The sequence below is a fragment of the Dipodomys spectabilis genome, unplaced genomic scaffold, assembly GCF_019054845.1.
Source record: "Dipodomys spectabilis isolate Male_0828 unplaced genomic scaffold, ASM1905484v1 ptg000045l, whole genome shotgun sequence".
NCBI lineage: Eukaryota > Metazoa > Chordata > Mammalia > Rodentia > Heteromyidae > Dipodomys > Dipodomys spectabilis.
Window position 1 is genome coordinate 9,422,072 of NW_024870722.1, and position 23,390 is coordinate 9,445,461.

The following is a 23,390-nucleotide window of genomic DNA, read 5'->3' on the forward strand; positions in this document are numbered from 1 at the left end:
AAATGTTGTAAAAAGAAACCAGTCCCATTGGATTAGGAATGTGGCCTTGGTTAATCCAGCAGCCTTTGAAATGATCACACCCTAACTTTTTCTAAATAAGACCACACTCTGAGAGACTAAGAAACTTAACAAATAGATTTTGGAGGGACATAATCCAACACAAATCTGTAGGTTCATAACGAGGGAACTACTCTTCATGAACTAAATTCAGCGTTCCAATATAGTTCATTTAAAGATAAAATTAAAGGACATGCCTAGTGAGTCATGCCTAAAATCTTAGCAACTCCAGAGGTATACACTGAGAATATTGTGGTATAAGGCCAGCTCAGGGAAGCAAAGTCAGCGAGACACTCAAGTCAACCAGTAAATTGAGCATAGTGGCATGAACCAATCATTCCAACTAGGAAGCTTTCAGTAAGAGGATCGTGATCCAGGTTAGATTGGGCAAAAATTTGAGATCTTATCTAAAAAGTAATTAAGCAGCATCAATACAGGGGTCTGGCTCAAGTGATAGAGCACTTGCCCACTCAGCATGATGCCCTGAATTCAAACCCCAATACTGAAAAACAAGTTTAAATTAAAAGATTAAATGACTATGTATATATACATATATGTATATATGCATACACACATGTATATGTATACACACACACACACTTGGGAAAGCATTGTATGTTCTCTTTTTTAAAAGGATTTATTGAGTATCAACTATGTCTCAGACACATTAGCATATAATCAATAGAAGCTGTTTCATTTCCTTTGTTTGTAAGTATGAAGCAAAATAAGCAACAACATGTATGTCATGATGAGCATTGAAAATCATACACGGTCAACTATGTTCTGTAATGAACACATGTTATCCAGTGAGCCTGCTCCAATTTCTTCCTTGCCATACCTCTGACAGTTTTGTATAGTTTCTTGTCATTAGACTTGGATTTTAAGAAGCTTTTAATATGGAAAATGTTTACTTTAAATTTATCATGAAAGAAAAGTATTTCTATTAAGAAAACACTAGGTGATATTAAGAAAATGTCTTATGGACTAAAAAAATCTAACTCTTAAATTTTATACAGTAATTAAATTAAATATTAAATATAAAACTAGTTCTGTTCAACTAAAGAAGCTTTGGGAAGTTTGTTTTAATGCCCTAGGAGAACAGTTCAGTTAATGGCTTGTCTTACTTCCTAAATAAGAGCAGATATACAAAGATAAAGAATGTTTAAGGTCATGGTTTAGATTTACCCTTAAGCTTCTATCAATAATTAAGCTCTAAAACCCTCCTAGGCAACAACACTTTTTATTTTCAAAGGTTAATTGCAGGGTTTTTCTGTGTAGTTCTAGCCTTTGTGCAAATATTCCATTAGCAAATTAGTTGGCCAGCTCAATGTATCTGATTATTTGTGTCTGTTTGCTAGCTGTGAAAAATCGCTTAGAAGTCATTCTGTGATGTTTAGCTATCAATATATCCATTGATATATGTGTCTATCCTTGATTATTATGGTTGCTTCAATCTGATTTCTACAATGCAATGGACCAACCAATGAATCTTCATATTCCACATCCTGTCTATTGTTTTTATTTAGTCTGACCACCAAGCTTTCCTCTTCTTTCTATCTATATAGTAATTTTAAAATAAGTTATTTTGTAATATTCCTCAGTCAGATTCATCTCTGGAGATTTCCCAAGAATTTTAAGACTAATATTGATCTGCTGTAATTTTTAACTACTGGTGAAGCCTTATTCATACAATAAAGGATTGGGGCTGCTGCACATCTTTTTCTCATTTCTTTTCCAATGATTCTATTGCATGAATTTCTATGCTAAGCAACACGACTGCATTTATAGCTACACTAAAGTTAAGTACTCTCTAGGGGATACTGAACACTTGGGATTGTTTTCAGGTGGGGATAAAATCAGTACCATGGAAAGCTTTCCTTACACAATGTGTCAAGTATAGCAAAGTGAGCATAAGATTTTTCTCCAATTTGCCTTTGGGAACACAGATGACTGTAGAGTATTTGGGATCATTTCGGTCTAATAGTTATGGACAGAAGTGAGGATTCAGGGTAAAGGAGCAATAACAATCCCACACAGACTTTTCTATGATGATAGTGGCTTTGAAATACCTACTTTAGATTATTAGTTACTAAGAAAGGTGGACCTCAGTTCATTTTTCCTGTCCACAATTTCTCAGACTAGGGAAGGCAATGGCTAGGTTCTTTCATTTGGGGTGCACTTTTCATTCAAAGTCTGTTTAGTTCAAATGGACATCTTATTGTATGAGCCTCATTCAGTTACAGTTTTGGTGAATACCAATTATGTACCATGTTGGGCAGGGAAAGGGACTCTTGCCATTACCCAAAGGGAGGTTTATCTGTGTGTGTCAAACAGAAAGGTACTATTTATTCCCAAAATGTAGTTACAGAGACTGTTCTTTTACTGTCTAGATTTTCCTTTCTCCATTGAAGAATACTGGCATATAGAACTGTGGCAGAAAATGAAGAAGATTGCAACTAACACAAGAGCATTCCTCTCTGTGTTGATTTTATCCTTAAGTTTCAGGAGTCATATATTGTTTCTTTCTTCATTTACTAAGGCAATTACCTCCATTAAAGGTACATTATGCCAGGAGACTGGCTTTGAAGCTAGGCCTAAGGTTCTAAAGTGAGTGTAATGAAGGATTATGGCCACGGTAATTTTATGTGGGCTATTTTGTGAGCTTAATCCTCACAAATAGAAACATATAGTCAAGCATTCTGCTTGTAGCATTCATCCTAATTTTTATGCACTGAAAAAGAAGTTATTCTCTATTTAAAATTTTTCCTTTGTTTATGAACGGTTTTGTCACAGTCAATAGAAGCCATGATATAGACATGATTTGTCTTTATGGATATCAAATGTACTTAAAGATTTTGAAGAGAATATATATGTGTAGTTCTATTATGCATAGAATAGTATTATATGTATGTAATCAATGTATCTGTGTGTATTGAGGAGATGTGTATGTGTATGTATGTGTGTGTGCTCCATAGAGACCATACAATTCATTCTAAATTTTGAGGTAACAGAAGCATGTTATATTTTATATATGCAAGTCCTATAGCATAATTCCTTAGCCATATTTTCCCTCTCCATCTTGTTGTGCACATTTGTGGAATTTCTCACTTTCTCATTCTCTCTCTCTCTCTCTCTCTCTCTCTCTCTATATATATATATATATATATATATATATCACATATACATCACATGTATGTGTGTTTATGACTCCTAACATATAAAGTTTGTTACTGATGCAGAGAAAATAGAAATGGCATAGAGAGATAATATATAATTTTATTAACATGAATAATGACAGGTCTTCTTTTTATAACTAAGAAATGAAATGGAGTCTAAAGCTAATATGGAATAATCTGGAGAGAAAAATGTTTACTTTGACAGGTAACATGTTAATGTGTGCCTTCTTTTGATTTTGTAGTTGTCTCCTACTTGGAACATGCTTTCTTACTTTTAATCATTCATTTATGCCTATATGCCTATACCTATCTACCCCCCAAAATGCCCCATATCTTAAAGTTTTCTCAGACAAGCACAGGTCATGGAATCTCCAACTGTCTTCCTATCACTGTGAGGAATTGTGATTATGCTTATTGTTTACTTATTAATAACCTTTTATAGAGTTGTGTGAAATCATTCTATATTTTATCTTAAACATTTGTAATCAGTCATTTATTATTGAAAATATAGATTTGTCACTGTCTCTGATTTATCTCAATAAGGATTTAATTAACACATTTTCCAGAATTAATGCATAAAGCCTTGGATTTTATCCTCAGTGTTGCAAAAACAAAACTGCAACCACAAAACCAGATATAGTGCTTTATGCCATCTAATGCTAGCTCTTGAGAATCTGAGGAAAGAGGATTGTGATTTCCAGATAAACCTAGGCTATATACCAAGATCCTCTCTCAAAACAAACACATATACAGTGTTAGGTATAGATGTTCCTTGACTAATAATGTGGCTATGTTCCAATGTACTTATTATAACTTGGAAACAGTTTAATTTGCAATGTACTCAATACTCCTAACCTACTGAACCTCCTAACTGAACTGAACCTATTCTTATGCATACTAAGAACATTTACTTTGGCCTACATCTGGGAAAAGTCATCTAGCAAAACCTTATCTTATATTAAAGTGTTGAATATTGCATGTGCAGTAGTTTCCCCTTATCTGCATGTTTCAAGACCCCTAAAAGATGCCTAACAGCATGCACAGTGTCAGACTCCAGACATATGTTTTATCCTCTGCATACACAGCTCTGATAAACTTTAATTTATAAGTTAGGCACAGTATGGGAAGGACAACAATACTTAACATTAAGTAGGGAAACATTAACAATATGCTATAATAAAAGATACATAAAAATTATTCATACTATTTGATATAACTGTGCCATGGGTAACTATGGCAAAGGATAAAGGAGTGATGTCATATCCTGAATATTGTACTGAAGGCAGAAAGTAGGGTGGTAATGTGTATACATTCTGTACTATTGAAAGTTGAGACCATTATGAACTGCCAATGTCAAGTTAGAAATGAATCCCTGTTGCAAAGTGTACTCCACAGCTGGGCGCCAGTGGCTCATACTTGTAATCCTAGCTACTCAGAAAGCTGAGATTGGAGGATTGATGTTCAAAGCCAGCCAGGGCAAGAAAGTCTGTGAGACTCTTATCTCCAACTAATCACCAGAAAACAGGAAATATGGCTCAGTTGGTAGAGCCCTTGCCCTGAGCTGAAGAGCTCAGGGGCAGCACCCAAGTCCAGAGTTCAAACCCCATGACCGATAGAAAAAAATGAACTCCACAGAACAGCTTTTGTGAAGAGATATGAATAGATGTCTCTTGAGAAACATGATACTTACTAGTCAGGATTCTCCATTGAAACAGAACCAATAGAAAACATATATATTATATTCATTTTATGTATATATATATAAATATATTAGCTATGCCCACATGATCATAGTTTCACAATGACTATCTGCAAACTAGAGAGCCATGAAAATTGTTCATGTGGCTCAGCTCAACAAAGTAGTAGCTTCAGAACCAGGAAACTAATGGTATGGCACCCAGTCTGAGCCCAAAGACCCATGAGAGCTACATATTTAAGTCTCAGAGCTGAAAGACAAAGTACCTATTGTCTGATATCCCACATAGCAGCACAAAACATGTTGACATTTAACAGTTGGGGGTAGGTGAGAGGAGAGAAGAGAGAATAGATATTTCTTTTTCACAAAGCTTGCCAATCATTCTCTGGAAGCACACGCATGGGCATCCCCTAAAGTGATGCTTTATCAGTTCTCTAGGCATCCTAGAATCTAGTCGAGCTGACACCAACAATTTAGCATCATAAATGGATACTATGAGAAATCAATTTGAATATGCTAAATAAATAGAACTTAAAATAGACTACTCCAGGACAAAGTGGAGTCTTTTGTGTGTGCTTTAGGTGTTTAAAATGCTGATATAACATACAGAGACTACAAATATGTTTTAAACAGTTCAGCATTTTGATGGAGGAACTGGAATTTGGTAGAGTGTATTCTAGGTAACATAGGAATTATGTTAGGAATTATAAAATTATTCTTGTTATTGTTTTAACTCTTAGTCTTGGAAAACTATTTCAACATCTTGACATAATCTCAAGAAGCCTCCAGTTTGATTCAAGTATTTAGTATTTCTCTAATAATTAGTCAAGGTAATTTAGGAAAGTTGCACAGTTTATCCAATCAAGTATTTATTGACCTCTAAATAAATGTTAGTCCACAGAGAGATAGAAATGTAACCAGTGTTCTCAGGGCATTGACTCCAGGAACACAAGGGAAAAGATCATTGCTGGAATATTTCCCTGCCTGTAGCCTGGAGACTATAAATATATCCAGAATTTTCCCCCCATCAAAGCACTACCTCCTCCTCATGCACACAATTTTAAGAATCATGAAATTTACTCCATATGTATCAACCAAATATTCTTCCAAACTACCTTGTAGAAAGTATTATCTTTCTCCTTCTCGAATGCCTTTAGATTTCCCTGCTTCCCAGACCTCTTCATGTTTTATAATCCCAATGAATGTGATTTGTTATGGGTTCTGATGATGAATAAGTACTCAATGAAGAAGCACATGGGCTCATTATTATTCAGGTTACCATAGTTGCCTGTCTTTCGTTGGCATCTAAACTCATTGCGACAGAGCTCTGGGCGCTTAACCAACACCATAGGGGTTACTAGATTCCCAAGTGTCCATCAAGCTGTTTCTGTGTTGGATGTTACCATGGTGTGCTTAGTCAAGATGCTACCATGTCAAGTCATGTTTTCAGACCATTATGCCAAAGTCTCAATGGGCCAAAATTAGGCTTTGTCCTGCACTCTTCACAGTTTTAAACTCATGTTCTCCCTCCACTGCATGTAGTGTTCCAAGGCATAATCCCATGTGCATACCATGTCTTCGGGGGATATTGAAAGTAGTCTTTGTTAGGTATTCCTTCTCATTTTATGTCTGTATGAGAATTAAGCAGGAGAGCAAATCTAAGTGACAAATGCTAAGACTGCTCTTAACTCCCTACTCCTTTCCTGCCATATGATTAGAGGCATAACACCCACATCTAGCACTTTTGTTAGAATCTTCTCTCTTCTGAACTAATTTGCTTTCCAGCAAGTCTCCAGGCTCTCATACTTTGATCTTTAAGAGTGCTCCTTAAGTCTTTGAAACATATTCAGATAATCTATATTTTTAACAGCTTACAGCTGTAAGAAAAAAATGCCTAGGCATTGAATTTTATAGGACTAAAATCATATTTATGACTAAAATCAGATTATTGAAAACAACTTATTTTCCTGTCATCTGTAAGTCTATGCTTAATGGAGTTATTTTACTAAACATATAGGGTAGTTTTCAAGGGAGAAAGTCTGGGTTTACAAAAAATTCAGGATTATACAAAATTATATATTGTATTAATATATACATTACATAATTATATATGTTATATGAAAATTATATATTATACAAAAATACAAATCTGAGCACTATTGTCTCATAGCTATAATCCTAACTACTCAGGAGGCTAAGACCTGAGGATCATAGTTTTAAGCCAGCCTGGGCAGAAAAGTCCATGAGACTCTTATCTCCAATAAAATACTTAGAAAAAGATGGAAATGGTACTGTGGTTCAAATGGTAGAACACTAGCCTTGGGCACAAAGAGGCTCAGGGACATTGCCTAGAGCCTGAGTTCAAGCCCTAGGACCAGAAAAAAAATCAAGTTAAGGGAAAGGAAGATGGTTTCTATGCTCTCTGAGGATTTGGTATTTGTTATAAATAACACAATATGGCTACACTGAACTCTAGATATTGAAGCTCCCTGTCATGAGAAATAATGGGAACTTCAAGACTTCAAAGACTATGTAGACATGGATAATTGACTTTCAGATGTGAATGGTGTGGCACTCAAAAATTTATCTCCACTCTCTGAGTGACTGAGTAAATGTATGACTATATGGCTCACCAATAACTACCACAGTTGAATTTACTACTACTCTGGATTATGAGTATTTACAGTTTTTTTTAAATTTTTGCTGGTCCTAGGGCTTGAACTCAGGGCCTGGGCACTGTCCCTGAGCTTATTTTGTTCAAGGCTAACACTCTACCACTTGAGCCATAGCTCCACTTCCAGTTTTGTTTTGTTTTGTTTATAATTGATTGGACATAAGAGTCTCAAGGAATTTCCTGCCCAAGCTGCTTTTAAACTGTGATCTTCAGATCTCAGCCTCCTGAGTCGCTATGATTATAAGCATGAGGCACCAGTGTCTGGGCTTTAAAGTTTCATTTTATTTTAAAACAAAAAGATTTTGATGTAAGAGTTAAACCTGCAAGAACAATGTAAGTCCATTCAGAAGGCAACCCAGAAAAAAAGCTTAATTAAAATCTTTGACCTTGTGACATTTGTATCTGAGGAGTCACTACACCTACCTTACATGTTTAAGCATGTCAAGGCAGTACATATCAAATGTGAAAGTGAGCACACACTCGCTGTTAGTTGGAGAGAGAAGGCAGAGTTCAAGGACTGAAGAATGTAAATGTAAGTTCTTTTTTTCTTGTCAGTTGTAGGGCTTGACTCAGGGCCTGGGTGCTGTCCTTGAGCTCTTTTGCTCAACCACTTGAGCCACAGTACCACTTCCAGGAAAAAAAGAAAGTAGTGTAAAATTTCAAGGCTGGACTGGCTCAGTGGAGGCAGATCCCAGAGCGACCACAGCCCAGTCTACTGTGGCAGCAGTTGCTTTTCTTCAAGTTGCTCTCCTTCAAGATCCCTCGGGTGATCAGCATGGCCCATGGGAATCAGGGAGAGCTTGCACATCAGAAAAATATGAAAAGATCCCAGGAAATAAGCAAGAGGAAGAGAAAAGATAGCTTAACTACTTCTCAGAGAAAGTAGAGAGACTCTGAGATCATGCAGCAAAAGAAGGCAGCTAATGAAAAGAAGTCAATACAGCCGAGAAAAATGATGAATGGCTCTTTGGAAAACCTGGGTGGTACTGCCGTTGGGGTGCATTGTAAGCTCTAAGATCAAGATTTCTTAAGTAACCAGTCATTACCTGTGTTATAACTTATCCTTATAAAACTATTTTAAACTTTGCTTCTCCATTTGACTAAGTGTTATTAAAACTATCCTTCAAAAAAAGAAAACACTGATCATGCATGAACAAAATTTTTCAAAACTGAACTTACTTTTGAGCATTGAGATTGGAGGAAGTTTCAGAGAAAGGAGTGATGTCTCTTGGGACATACACAAGGGACAGGCAAGGATAGCAGAAGAAGGAAAGCAATTCCAAGTAGGTAAACCACATGAGCCGACCACTGGCAAAAGAGAACCATGTTGCTTTTAGGGGAGGCAGAGGAGGCAGGCAGATTAATAAAGAGATTAATACTCAGAGGATGTGGAAGCAGACCCACCAAGGAATTAGGATCCAAATCTAGATCTCAGTATCTCAGGCTGCACCACATATCCTCAAATCTATTATATACCAAAAACATTGTTTCGCACTCAACTGAATTAAAGGAGTAAGCTAACAATAAAAATCACCTCTCATGTTTTGTTTTAGAGACAGTCTGTACTTAGTAACAGGTATCATTTACAAAGTAAATACTATGTGCTAGGGTTTTCTAACGTAGGTGATTACATTATGTCCAAGCCTTAATAAGAATGGGCAGAGGAGGTATTAGTGTTGCTGTTTTACAGCTGAGAAAACATGTACTAAAATAATATTGAATGGCCTTTTAAAATCAGATAGTTGGTGCTGAAAGTACAAACTGTGAATCATAATTAGATTGATTTCAGGCTAGAACTTTCACATTTCATTTTAATAGTATCACATTATCTTTACTATAAAACTAGTCACATGATATATCAACTCAGTAGACAAATTCTTATCCTGGGAGAATGTATAAAAATATAACTAAGCAAAAGTAAGTAGATAAATGGCCATTTCTGATTTTCCATAAGCTAGGAATTAATGCTTGAAGATTGTTAAAAAATAAAGTAAAATTAAGCTTTCTTTTGAGTTAGAGAACTACCCTCTAATGAGGTGGAAGATGTATGGAATTTAAATCAACTAACAAAATCAGAAGAGTAAAATTTCACAGTGCTGATGACAGAACATTCTAAATTTAATTTGATCTTGTAAAAATCAGGCAGATTCTGCACTTTCTATGTAACATAGAAAACCAGAGAAACAATAAACCATAATTGTAGTGAGCTAATTGAAAATCTCCAAAAAGTGCTTCCATCAAAAAAAACCTAGGAATATTTCTTATTTGAATATAGAATGTTCTTTGAACAAAGTTTGTGTCGTAGAGGACATAGAAATGAGGTTGATTAGAGTAGCCCTTAATAATAATGACAAATGTCCTGGAAAGAGACAATGAAAGAAGAGGAAGAAGTAGAGGAGGGGGCAAGGAGAAGAGGAAAAGGAGGGGAAGAGTGCAAGTCAAGCTACAGAGGCAATGTGAAGGAGGTAGAGACTGGAGTTGTAAGCTCACAAACCAAAGAGCCATAAGAAGCTGGTAGCAGCATAACATTCTCTCCAGGGTATCCAAGAGACCAACACTACTACACTATCATTGTAGATTTCTGTTACTTTAAACAACTCAGTTAGCAGTGATCACAGCCCTAACAAATTGAAAAACAAATCACACTAGAGAACTAGTTACAATAACAGTATGTGGGTTAAGTCAGGAGTGCCTTAGAGATCAGAGACACTCAGTTCTATCTGGAATGATGAAAGTAAAAAAAGGTGCCCAAAACACCACATGGATGAAAAAGTCAGAGGAGAGACAAGATTTATTGTTAGCAAAGCAAACAATGACCTGTTCAAACAGAGTAGCTTTCATAAGGACTAAAATGACTAATAGAACAAATACGTAAAGCAAGGTTAAGTGACATTGGACTTCCTGCATCTAGGAAGGTTCTAGGTTACATATAAATAAGAGTGAACACTAAGGGGAAATACAAGCTGTTGGAATGTATTCTTTTCTCGTCATTAAAGAGTTTTATATGAAATTTCTTTTGAAAAATGTCACCATATGCATTAAAGGACAAATGTGAATATCATCTTAGAATTTCAGCTTCCATGGTTCAGAGTTTTCCTTAACTTCAGACAAAAATGCTTGTTTATGGAAGGATACACTCAGACTTATGAGAAATGCAGTTCTGTTACATATCCACCATAAAAATGGAATTAATATATAAATAGTGCCCACACAGAGAAACCAAGATCTAGAAAGTTCATGAGCTCATTCTTCAGTGCTGGATTTGCAGACTTTGTATAACACCCTGATAAATACTTACATGTTTTAATTATCTTCCTCATTTACTGGCATGATCTTTCTCTCTTGATTTAAAACAGGATGACACATATAGCAGCCTTCCATATCCTAAGCCCAAAGAATACAATTTTGTAATTATAATAGAAGGCCCCCTTCCTTCTTTTGTATCTTCTGTATTCCTCTCCCATAAACGTATTTACTTGGCTCAAAGGCTACTCCTTGCTTGAGGCCTTCTGCTGATAAATTGGCTAGGAAATCAGAAATCTGATTAGCATAGAAGGACTATTTTTTTTCTGAACACATATTATGTTTGCTGCATTCAAATCAGTGTGTCAGTGAATTACTGGTCATCCACTGCTCTCCCACTATGATGATATACGTTGCTTAAGCAGAAAGTCATTTCCAATGGCATGTCAGCTGACTGGCTGGCAAACAATACATGAAAACCATATTACAAATGATGTGAAGAATAGATTCTGGCTCATCTGGGGAAAAGAGATACTGATCAAATAAGAATCAGTACATGGGTGAAGGATTTGTTTTTTCTCTCAATGTAGTCCTTCAATGTAGGCCACACTACACTTATCTATTTCTAATAGTTCTTAGCCTTGGGGCAACCCCAATATAAAGAAATTTCAATGTCCACCAGAATGATATCCAAACTAGCCAGACATTCTTAAGTTTCAGCTTATTGAATTCTAGGTTTGTGCTGCTTAAATCTGTATAAGACTTCCTTATTTTGGACTCTCGTGGGACCCTGATTTCCCTGGGTTTGAATTATGGGTTCTTCATTTATACGCCTTTGGATTAAAAACTGGCTTCAGAATAGTTATAAATGAAAGCTCTATGTAGATTTTTCTTTATTCCTCCTATTGTAATTATAAACCCAGACACCACCAGCCAACCCATTGTACACTTCTGAGGTATGAGTTTCCTCTGCATGGTTTTTCCAGAGCCTGAAACTGAAGTCACACACCATCACTCCCACACAATCAGAGAGGAGGAAAGCATACAGGAAAGAGGCTAGCTATAAATACTCCTTCATAGACTTTTAAAAATCAGCTTATTTGTAAAAAAAATATAGTATACTATAGGGACGTGTATACCATAAAAAAAACCTTGTTTTTGGTGGAAATGTAGTATTTTATGCTTGAGTTCTTATAACAAATTAATGAAAACGTTGGCTCATCCATCTGTCTTCACATTTTAAGGGAAATATTTGGTACTGAGATAAAAACTGAACTGACCCTGAAATCTGTGGTTTTGAAAAACACTTAGGTATACTGTTTCAAGGAGCATTTTGACCTTCACAAGATTAAAAGGCTCTATTTTTTTTTCCTGCTGTTATGTTTCATTTTGATGATAGCAATTTCTTTGTAGCAGAATGTCTTTTGAATACAGCCTCACCAGTAAGTCAAAGAAAGGGAGAAAGGGGAGCTTTGTGTGCTGCAAGATGTTGCTGGTTTTCAAAGGGAGGGGGGAACGTATTTGTTTTCTCTTTTGTTTCAATTTTACATTTTCGCTGGCTTTCTTAAATAAGATTACATCTGTATTGTGCTTGTCACAACCAGCACTTGTTGACTGAAAAAAATATCCATTCATAAGCCTTAGGATATTTTGTAGTATACCATATGCTCTGGGGTTGGACATTAACAGAACATAGTAGTGTGGCATGCCTGTCAGGGCTTTTTGGATGTTGGGGGGAGGAAGGAAGTTGGGAACAAGAATTCTCTAAAATGTAGTAGAAGTATTTAGAAATATATGTGTGTACATGCTTACATATATGTAAATATATGGTACATGATTATATAAATATATGTATATACAATATATATGTATATACATAATGTATATTAGTTAGAAAGGTTGGGAAAAGTAACTAGGCAGCTCCCTATGTGTTGAAAACATGTTGGTGGAAACCCCATTCAATCGTCAATGTTCTAACCATGACAGGTTAGCCTAGTCTAGGTTTAATATGCTCAGAACACTGTATTAACTTGCAACGGGACACAGTCATTTGACCTACATGCTATTTTAGAATATGCTGTTGGATAGCCCATGTAATCTACTGAGAACCAAGCTGAAAGCAAAAGGAAGAATAGCTGAATGGGTATATCTTCAACTACCAAAAATCCTAGTCAGTCATCCTCAGTAAGGATGTGCTAGCATGTATAATCATATTTGTCTAACTTTAAAAGCTTCCACCCTTCAGCTAACTTACCCTGAATGTGAGCCTTCAGCCCAAAGTCAGAGGTTATGGGGAAGAAAGGAGTTCCTCCTTTACAGAATGGGTCCGATGGCTAAATTGTAGTGATTAATAAACCTTGCCAACCTAGATCTGTTGTCTCTTTGTGCTAAGGTAGAAACCTCAGTAACTTCCAATTTTCATGTGATTTACGTATTTGAATGACTTCAAATAATCATTGTATCACATGCTGCTATGGTTATGAAAACATTCAATATGCTTTGGTTGTGTACTCAGGCTAAGTGCACAGGTTCACATCTTGACACAAAGGTGAAGGGAGATTCCAACATCTTGGAAATACATTCACAGGAGCCAAGACCACACTTATGACTTGAGTTCATCAATATTTTGTGTGTTTTTCCTTTGTTTTCAAATTGTCATGTCTATCTCTCCCTTTCCTTACTGACACTTGCAAGTCTTGTGACCAAGCTTCCAGATACAAAGAGGAAACTTAGAACAGGAAACTAGGCAGTGATGGATGAATGACACATTCCTCAAACTCTGCCCCAAGTCCATTGTTAGAGTGTAATATTTGCCTATTGTTCAGGTACAAATCACTCAAATGGCCACAGAAGAGGTTTTCTGTGTAAAACTAAAGCAAGACAGCCTAACCTATGGCTCTTTAGAATCTTACTTTGATTTATGAAGAGAGAAAAATAAGACAATACAAAAAAAATGCTATGCTAGCCAGAAACCAGTGAAGTGAAATCAAGAATAACACTTTGTTCTGATCGGTGGAAGGTCAGAACTAATCCTCTCTCTCACCCTCATTTTGAGACCATCAGAGTGCAGTTTTGCAGGGGAATGATGAATTGGGGGTTGTCTTAGCTTGCAAGGTAGCATAGATCTCATTTATTTTATTTTACAAGTCATTTGGCACAATGGTAATAATGACAATGAAATTGGATTCTCCCTACTTAAAAAGGCAATCTATTCTCTGCATAAATACTTTGGTCCATGCATTTAGTTGTCAGGAAAGGCCATTATCTAGTTACCACCTCTAGTTACAGTAACTTTAGTAATTTAGTGGTATGGTCTAGTCCACACAGGAGCACATTACAACCATTTTGCCTGTATACTGTAGTACTCTTTATACATGGAAAAATTATATTTTTCCATAGTGTATTTTCTCTACCAATGTGTGAGACATGCTGGAACTAAAGAACCATTTATTCTCTCTTAAAATCCTACATCCTATATATCTTTTTTTTTTTTTTAGTGCTATGCAGGTACTTGAACTCAGAGCCTGGGTACTATTCTTTATGTTTTTCACTGTGACTTGGGTGAGTTGAGTCACAGCTCTACTTCCAGCTTTTTGCTGGTTAATGGACTTTGTTGCCAGGGCTGGCTTTGAACCATGATCCTCAGATCTTAGCCTCCTGAGTAACTCTAAATACAGGTGTAAGCCACTAGCACAGGCTCTTACGTACCTTTTTTCCAAGCAAATATTCTCGCTGATGAGAGTTAAAAGAATAAACACATGCTGGGTTTGGATAAAGGTAAGAATGTCACCTTCAAGTATATGAAGAGAACATAGGAAAAACATCCCAGATAAAAGACTGAGCACAATAGAAAAATGTATAATCTTATGTAAACTGAATCTTTTTTAGCAATCAATTCCAAATTGACTGTTGAAAACACACACCTCAGTTCTCTAACTTGATCCCACTGTGGTCATCAATTTGGATTATTTTCAAAAGAATCCCTTTCTGCGTTTCCTGATGAAATATGCTGAACACATTTTTGCCCACTTGAAGTAAATGTGCTTTCCACGGTTCAATAACTCACCATGTCTCCAGCATAATTCACCCCCTTTCTCATACGTACCTTAGAACTCAGCCATGCGTTACTAAAAAACTCCATTCCTCTTGATTATCATGGAATTTGGTAAAGTCCTATTTTCGTAAAAGAAAATAGGCTTTCGTAGAACAGTTTGCTCAGTTTTGATCTAATAATCAGCTTTAGGCTCTTCAATTTATTTAGCAATGTGTCATTTAAAACATGTTGAAATGCAACTTTGAACTAAATACACAATGCACATATGTGTGCACATGCACACACACACACACACACACACACACACACACACACACACACCACACACACACACACCACAAGAGAAACAGAATTTAAAATGCCAGTTGGCAGTGATGGCTCTGCAAAGTTGAGGAACTGATATACTCAAAGCTGCTGTTGTTCATTTTTGGGGAAAGTCAAAATGTGTTCTGTGCTTTTCTTGAAGGAGTTGAACCACAGTGGTAGCTGGAAAAATGATGAGGGTGGGGGATGTTGTTGTGCTTCCTGTATGGATAGTTCCATGCTTTGTCTTTAAAAAGTAACACCTTGAAATCTCTGGAGGCCAGAATATTGCAAAGCTCCGGCTTCAAACAGATATTGTGGAAAGAACATGTTACATGTTTTTAGTCAAAAATATTTGTAAGCTTTACAACGTCGGTACGGGGGGGGGGGGGGGGGGGGGGGAGAAGTTTTGGGATTGGGGGGGAGGGGGGAGGCTGGGAAGGGATGTGAAGGGTAAACAAAGGAGGAGGCTGCAATGCTTGGTAAGAAATGTACGCATTATCCTCCCCATGTAATTGTAACCCCTCTGTACAGTATGTTCACAAATAAAATAAAATAAAATTTAAAAAAAAACAAAAAAAATATTTGTAATGCTGGTAAACAATCATATCCCCGTAGAATTTTGAAATACATTTTCTTTACTGTGTGAACTCAATATTTATATGGAGTTGCATATTCTTCTTTACTCTACTGTTAGTGCAGTTTCAGATACATCTTTTGGTTGAAATAATATTCTTTTTTGTATTTTTTTGTCAGTTGTAGCACTTGAACTCAGGGCTTAGGCTCTCTCCTTGAGCCTCTTTGTGCTCGAGGTTAAGACTGTACCACCTGAACCACAGCGTCACTTCTAGTTTTTCAGTAGTTAATTAGAGATAAAAATCTCATGGGGACTTTTCTGCTGGGGCTGGCTTTGAAACGTGAACCTCAAACCTCAGCCTCCTGAGTAGCTAGGATTATAGGTGTGAGCCACCAGCACCCAGACAAATTACAAACTATATATATCCATTTCATCAACCAGACTGGATCAGAAAAAGTAAATTTTTATCTAGATAGGTAAACAAATTCTTTCAGCCATTCAGCATGTATTTATGAAGTATGTGCCATGTGCTGTGTAATGTTCTTGATGTTTGTGAAACAAGTATGTGTCCCGACCCGCAGGACTTCAACCAGGGCAGTGAACCTAAGCGAGAAGGAATGAAGGGACAAGAGACACGAAGAGGACAGCAAGACAAGGATTCTGATCAAGCTGCCAAATTTTATTTTTCACACAGGGGTATTTATATGCTTAGAATAAGGAAGCTTTTTCATTGGGCGTAGCAGCTGCAGGATGCTAGCTTAGGGCAATGTGAAAAGGTGGTCAATAGCAGCTACCTGGTCTTTGTTTGGGGCAGGATGCAAAGACCAGATTCTGTAAATAGCCTTGAGAGATGTTCCAGCGAGATAGTCAAGCTTATCATGCAGAGAGACTCCCTGCAGGGCTCTCAACAAGTATGGGCAGTCTTTATGTCCAAAGACCTTAAATTTTACTGCGGAAGATAGACCTTAAAGAATTCTGCCAAGGGCAGGGAAGGTGGCTCAGTGGTAGAGTGCTTGCCTTGCATGCATGAGGCCCTGGGTTCGATTCCTCAGCACCACATAAGCAGAAAAAAAAGCCAGAAGTGGCGCTGTGGCTCAAGTGGTAGAGCACTTGCCTTGAGCTGAAGAGCTGAGGGACAGTGCCCAGGCCCAGAGTTCAGGCCCCATGACTGGACCCTCCCCCCCCCCCCTGCCCCCCCCCCCACCCGGCAAAAAAAATAAGAATTCTGCCAATCCAGACACTGGTGGTTCACGCCTGTAATCCTAGCTACTCAGAAGGCTGTGATTTGAGAATCACGGTTCAAAGCCAGCCTAGGCAGTAAATTCCATGAGACTCTTTATTTCCAATAAACCACTGAGAAAACCAGAAGTGGTGCTGTGGCTTAAGTGGTAGAGCACTTACCTAGAGCTGAAGAGCTGAGGGACAGTACCCAGGCCCAGAGTTCAAGCCCCACAACTGACAAAAAAAAATTCTGCCATGTAATAAAAAATAAAAAAAGAAAGAAAGAATTGTGCCAAGCCAGGTCCAGTGGCTCATGTATATACCTAGCCACTCAGGAGGCTAAGATCTGAGGATCACGGTTCAATTCCAGTCAGGCCAAGAAAGTCCATGAGACTCTTATCTCCAATTAACCACCAGAAAACTGAAAAACTGGAAGTGGCACTGTGACCCTAGTGGTAGAGCACTTGCCTTTCACTGAGGAACTCAAGAACAGCACCCAGGCACAGAGTTCAAGACCCACGATTGACAAAGAAAAAAAGAAAAAACGAATTGTGTCAATAAAGAATTAATATAATTTTAAAGAGCAATGCTATTAAAACAAAGGTTATAGATCAGGGCACCAAGGTATAAAGACACGTGTGAATGTGGTCAAGAAAAGTGACTTTGAAGATGATTTACCTCCTGAGTAGAGTTCTAAGGATGACAAGAAATCTTCCGGAAGATCTCAGCTAGTAATGCTCCAGTTACTTGGAATAGCAAGAGTAGCAAATGAGCTGTCATCATCAAGGAATGCAAAAGGCCAACTAGGCAGGGCTAGTGGAATAAAAAGTAAAATGGTAGGAGAAGAAAAGGGGAGGGGAGGGAAAAAAGACAATACAGCTTGTAGAAACTTGAATTTATTCTGAAGATATGATTTGAATTTTCAAAAAAAAATCATTGCTGAGGGAGAATGTCTTACGAGAGGCATGAGTGGGAATAGGAAGACTATTTTTACATACTAAATCTTCCAAGATTTGAGTGATGCTTCTGAATTCTTCTTTGATGCATGAATTCATTACCATGACTATGAAAGTACACATCCTTGCTGTGTTCTGTTCTCTATGGAGAAAGGAGCTTGGCCTGTGGTTACTGCTGATTTTTATGTCACAGTGACAGAAGAAGAGACAATGTACCTCTGAGGTCCATTTCACATGAGTCCAGTACATGATTTAAAGAGGAGAACGACAGTCCAATCACAGAAGCTTTGTTAATATTTCTAACTTTCTGAATGAGAATGTGAGCTTAGTAGCAGTATAAGACCCAGAGTCAGATTTAAAGTCTTTAACCACTTGTTAGTGCTTTCATTTTTGGAAAAGTCTGTCAACATATCTAAGCCTCAAGTTCCATCTCTTTAAAGTTGAGGGGAAAGTACCGTGAAAAATAAGTAAGACAATACATGTGCCTGGGCATTTTTAGCCTGACTTTATATTCTATAGGACAGAGGTGGCAACATAGAGATGGTGTATTGTCAGAACAAAAGTTGAGCCTCAAGGTCTGTGTTCCCATCAATATTCTCAAATACTTGCCAAAGTGAAGGTGCAAGTAAAGATTGGAAGGGGAAGGAAATAACGATCGCATTAAAATAAGAAATTGGAGAGGACTTCTGGGCTCTTTCTGCATCTTGGCTATGGTGAATGGTAGTAAACCAGTGAACAAGGTTGTGTATCCTGATGTGTCATCTTTTGGATAAATGATTAGAGTGGCATTGCTGGATCATAGGCTAGTTCTATGTTTTAGTGTTTTACGGAATCTCCAAAGAACATTCCAGAGTGGTTGCACCAGTATGTTCCCACCAACAGTGTATTAGAGTTCCCTTTCTCCAACATCTGTACCCACATCTGTTGTCTGCATTCTTGATGATGGCCATTCTAAGTAAGGTGATATGGAATCTAAGTATTGTTTTGATTTGCATTTCCTTTATGGCTAAAGGTGTGAAGCGTTTCTTCATTGCTGCATTTTATCATTGCTAAGGTATGGAAACAGCCCAGATGCTGCCCTTCAGTGATCAAGAAGATAATATATATATACATATATATAATAGGTATAATGATATATAACATCTATATTATATAAATGTATATAACATATATATTATGTAATGAAATTTTACTTATTTATTAGTAAGAATGATATTACATCATTTGCCAAGAAATGGGTAGATTTGGAAAAATTAAGTTGAGCTTAGAGGAAAAAATAGACACATTTTCTCTCATATGTGAAAGTTAGATCTATTTTTTAAAATTTTTAATTGTATTGTTTTAAGGTATAAAACTTGTTATTATATGTGGGTTACAGTTATGTAAGTCGGGTAAATAGAACATTTCTTTTTGGACAAAGTCAGCCATTCCCTTGCTCTCTCCAAGTTTTTCCTTCCCATCTCCATCCACAAGTATTATAGTTTCTTTTCAACATAGAATCTAGTGAATGGATCTAATTTGTAACTATACAAGTAAACATATGTGAAGTCCTATGCAAATGTACATGAATACATGAACTGAAATGTGGTATATGCAGGAGGTGAATCCAAATGGTAAAATTCTTAATGAATTCATGGTACAATGAAATGAATACCAGGAAGCTAGTAATGGAGATAGGGGTAGTAAGGGGAGAGAAATGGAAGAATAAAGGGAGGAAGTGGGAAAAGGCAGTCATGATATTTAAGACATATCCTATAGAACTAGAAAAACTGAAGGCAAAAGTGGGTTTATGAGGGAAGAGGGAGTCTGATGCAAGGAGTAATATTGATGAAGAGGTGTTGTTCTTATAAACTGATATGTTGAATGACAATCCCTTTGTACGGCTAACATAAAGATAATAAAAATAATTTTTAAAAGAAATAGGAAAGGACACTTATAGGATCATGTAATTCAGGGCTTGGAAACTTTTTCAACAGATAAATGCCCCCACTGCAGCTACTCCATTCTATTCTAACACAAAAGCAGAATTGACCAGGTATTCCTAAAGTATTTCCTTTCCCATATGACATCCTTTGTGGATTTCACATACGTTGCACAAGCCAAAAATATTATCTTCTCTTTTTTTGGTTGCTTTTAAAGTATTTAACAGAAGAAAAATCATTTTTACCTCATGGGCCATAAAAAGGTAGCAGTGACAGAGATCAATGTCAAGGGGCATCGTTTGCCAAACTCCTGATTTAGATGATTCTTCTCTGGGTCTTACTAGCTGCTAATTTGTCAGTTAGGGACACAAAGAAAGATGGGATAATTAGAACTCTGCAGAGAGAGAGTACGATTCAAACATCACATAATAAAAGAAAAACCTTCAGATGATTTTTAAATGACTTTATTCAAATAAAGAGGATGATTTACAGTTTTCCATGAAGAATGAAAACCTCTACTGATAAGACTATCCTGCTAGATTAAGAAATCTGCTAATTGGCATGTGTAAGGTTATAAAGGATAAATAGAGCTCCATTTGTAGGACACATAAGCTAGGTTGTTATGCACAGACAGACCAAGTTTACTGTTGTAAAGAATCTTGTCAGATTAAATCAACCTGAAAGTGTATAATGGTGACGTCTTCTTCTCTTCACTTTGGTACAGTGTGTACCACTGTAGTCATTATCTCAAAACTCTCTCTCTCTCTGAGGCGCATCAGTGCTTAATTGTGTTCTTTTATGAGACCTCATTTGTGGACATCATCCTCTTTCAGAGTTGGCTTTGCTGAGGGAAAGTAGGTCATTATTTTCAAGACTGTCCCTGCTAGTACTAAACATTCAGCCTCTTCGCAGTGTCCTATTAAATAGAGCAGTTTGTGGAACCAAACCTCTGTGTTCTTGCTTCAGTTTCTCTAGCTGTCGGATGACAGATGAACTTGTTTCCTAGTTCCTGAAGGCTCTGACTGTTCACTACAATGCCCAGGAGAAGGCGATGGGCTTGTGGTCAGCTCCATCCAGCAGATGGCTGTTCTTAGTAACAAAGTGACGGCGGGGGAGGGGGTGCGGGGAGGGGTGGCAAAGTATTATGTGGATAAATATGGATTTCTGACAAAAGCTACTGTTATGAGTCATCTGAGAATAATTTCCAGGATTCTCAGTGAGGAAAGGAATGACAATCGACTCATGATGTAGAGATGCTGAAGACCAGTGTTTGACCAGTAATGGCTCCCCAAATGAATACAATCCCTTGCTTATTTTAGTCCACGCATATTTGTTAGAAAACCACCTCCCTCATATATCTCTTACCTGTAGCTGTTTTCCCATAATGACAGAGTGAATACTTGCCACAGAGACTGGACTTTCATCGTAAAAAATTTGCCCACCCTGCTCTAGACAGCCAAAAGTACAAAGTTAAAAATACAGGCATACGAGTGTTAACATTTTTACACACTCAGGGCATTTTTTCAGAATTCAATTTCTAATATGCTATTTTTAACTTAACAATGATACAGTAAGCCAGGTGTGGTGGAGTATGACTGTAATCCCAGCTACAGGAGAAGTAGGAAGAGGAGAGTTCAGAATCTTGGTCTAAGACTGCTTCAGGTAAAGTTAGCCTGAGACCCTATCTGAAATGAAGCTAAAAGGAAAAATGGCCTGCAGAGATTTAACTGTAAAGGCTTTGAGTTCAAGCCCCATTACCATACAATGTCCTTTCTCTTACGTGAAATTCCTCACGTTTGAGAATCATGTGAGATTTGAATAATAATATATACCATCGTATTTGTATCTCCAAAAATGATGTGAGGTTCTATGCAGGAGACGGTTGGTGTTGATGCTAACAAATGCATTTTAGCGATAATTCTATAAATTAACCAGCTACTTTGTCCTTTCTTGGAGATGGTGAACATATCCTGCATTATACTAAGAGAAATAATAATCTGGCTCAATTAAGTGTTGGATTCTGAACAGAAACTTCCAGACTTCTTTAACTATATTAAGAGACGAATTGTTGGGTTTTTGGGGTTTTTCTTACATTTTTTTCCAAATCTTAGAGTGTTCCTCATTCTCTCTTGGTCAGACACAGTTGGAGGTATTTAACAGTTATACCTAGGTTTTTGTTTTTGTTTTTTTAAGTTTTTATTTTTTTGCCACTCCTGGGACTTGAACTCAGGGACTAGGGAATATTCCCTGAGCCTCTTTGCACTCAAAGGTAGCAATCTAGCACTTGAGCCACAGTGCCACTTCTGGCTTTTTCTGAGTAGTTTATTGTCAATAAGAGTCTCATGGACTTTCCTACCCACGCTGGCTTCAAACCATGAACCTCAGATCTTAACCACCAAAGTAGCAAGGATTATAGACATGAGCCATCAGTACTCAACATGAAGGCCTAGTTTAAGGTATAAATAAAATGTTTTTCTTGAGTTCTGCATATGTGGTTGTAATTTTCAAATAAAACTTTTCCTAACTAGAATCTATTCCCCCGTGGCAAATTAAATAATGTGATCAATTATAAAGTAGAGGGGGAAAATGGAATATACTAGTATCTCTTCTAGAAATTGTGAGTTTTCTCATAGGTTTTTATTTTTTTTTAAATTCAAATGGCCATCACTCAACTCACAGAACATTTATTGTTCATTGTGAGTTGCTCATGAAGCTTTTCCGTTAAGTGAACATGGGCTCTGTATGTGGAATGACAGCTTGATTTTTCTTCTTTGGACATCCGTGAAAAAAATGAAGTATGATATCATCATGAATTTACTCTGTGGTCTTGTGCCATACTTGGGTGTTTCCAGATTTCATCTGACAACTTTTACTAGTATTCAAGCCATAAACAGATCTTCTAAGGAATGTAATGAGAGGTGCATTTATAAGTTCAAGGGCAGTGGATTTGAGGAAAATGTATATTGTTTTGAACACTTTTTCTTCAGGCAACAAAATTCTTCACTATAATGTCTTATAAATATAAGAAATAAATACAACTAATTGGCCCTAAAGTCTAAATAAATACATCTTTTAAATTTTTTTTTATTTTGAAAATACTGTACAGAGGGGTGACAATTACATGGGCAAGATAATGAGTACATTTCTTATCAAGCATTGTAGCCTTCTACTTTTTTTCCCCTTCCCATCCCTTCCCATCCTCCCCCCACTCCCCCACCCAACCCTCCCCCCCCCACCAAAGTTGTAAAGTTAGTTTTCGACATAATGATTTGTACGTCTCATTGTTGCAATGGGTCCATCTGTATCCATATTTAAACAATTTGTTTTTTCCCTTCCCCTCCACCAATTTCAATTGGTGAAAGCAGGGGTTATACCGTGGGGGAGGGACATACAAAGCAACAAAGAAATAATCTTATAAATGTGTGAGAAACAATCGCATGAAAGAAAAAAATGTTTGAATACATATCTAAGGGTTCATTTTCCTAACATCAACTTATCTGAACTTTTCTGC